Source organism: Arachis ipaensis, chromosome B04, assembly GCF_000816755.2.
Source record: "Arachis ipaensis cultivar K30076 chromosome B04, Araip1.1, whole genome shotgun sequence".
Classification (NCBI taxonomy): domain Eukaryota; kingdom Viridiplantae; phylum Streptophyta; class Magnoliopsida; order Fabales; family Fabaceae; genus Arachis; species Arachis ipaensis.
In genome coordinates, this window is record NC_029788.2 from 89,081,607 (window position 1) to 89,083,080 (window position 1,474).

Genomic DNA, 1,474 nt, shown 5'->3' on the forward strand with positions numbered 1-1,474 from the left:
GTTCAAGTGGGTAAAATTCTTATCCTTGACCTTTACCTTCCCACTTGAATATGGGCTACTAGAGACGGATGGTCAACTTAGAGCTCTTTGTTGCATTAAGAGAAAGAGGAAGATGGTCAGTGGTAAGGATTGTCCTGCAAGGTTCATTATGGTTGGAAGCTTTAAGTTTAAATGCAAAGGTTGGTGTAGAGCTCAATTGAATGGGTCTGGGAAGTTGTTTGCACGCTTCAGTGAGAATTCTAAGGCTGAACCACCCGGATGGAATCATGATAATCAACTTGAAGACGGGTGTAGAAACAAGATTTGGGATCCAGGAATATATGAGGATCAATTTTGGGAGCTCAAAGCTTGTGAAGAACTCCATCAAAGCTTGAGGAATTTACTTGGTATTGATAGAGATTATTGGAAGTCCAAGCATTGGTGAAAGTTTCAAGACGAGTTCAAGCACAAGCCACCATAACAGGGAGCTCACCAAATGTCCAACTTAAGGACTTTAACTAAAAGTGCTAGGTGGGAGACAACCCACCATGGTATGATCGTCCCTTTTTCACTTTTAATTCTAGTCTGTTTTGTTTGTTTTTGAGTTTTGATTGGACCTGGAATCATGCATAAAATTCATAGTAGCATTGCATTCTGCATACTGCATTATTATTAAAAAAAAAAAGCAAGCACGCGACGCGTAAGCGTCGCTGACGCATCCGCGTCACAGGTGCATTAGGAAGAAAAGAAAAGTGAACAGAGTGTCACGCGAAAGCGTGGCTGGAGGCGTGCCTTAGGCACAAATATGATCACGTGACCGCATCGCTGACGCATTCGCGTCGTTTGCGAAATAGCCTCCCACGCGTTCGTGTCACCCACGCGAACGCGTGGCTCTGTAAAATCGACGTAAAGGGGTGTATGGCAGTATGTTGGGCTGGAATGGGGCTGGACTCGTGCTAAAAGCACAAGCCTTACCATGCAAACGCGTGCCCCACGCGTTCGTGTCACTTTTCAAAAATGGCCATTCACGCGATCGCGTCAACCACGCGATCGCGTCACCCTAAAATTTGGCAAAATGAGTTTCAAATAGAGAGTTGCGCGAACGCGAGGCTGCACTCGCGCCAATCGCACAAATCAGGCCACGCGATCGCATGACCCACGCGTCCGCATCACCTGATAATTATTGCACACCACGCGACCGCGTCACGCACGCGTTCGTGTCGCCTGCGTCGCACAACTTATCCGGATCAGCGCCAATTATCTTATCTTTTCTTCTCTAATCCTAATTTCTTCTATCTTTTCTTCTTTCTTCTTTCTTTCCTACTTTCTTTTTCTTCATCATCCTTCTTCACTTCCATTCTATTTTATTTAATTTATTTACCTGCTTGCACTTATTGCATTTTAATTTTGCACATATTTTTATTTTCTTTTCTAAATTTATTATTTTTCCATTGGTGTTAAATGTTCTTATTCAGCTATTATATCTTTTCTGGTA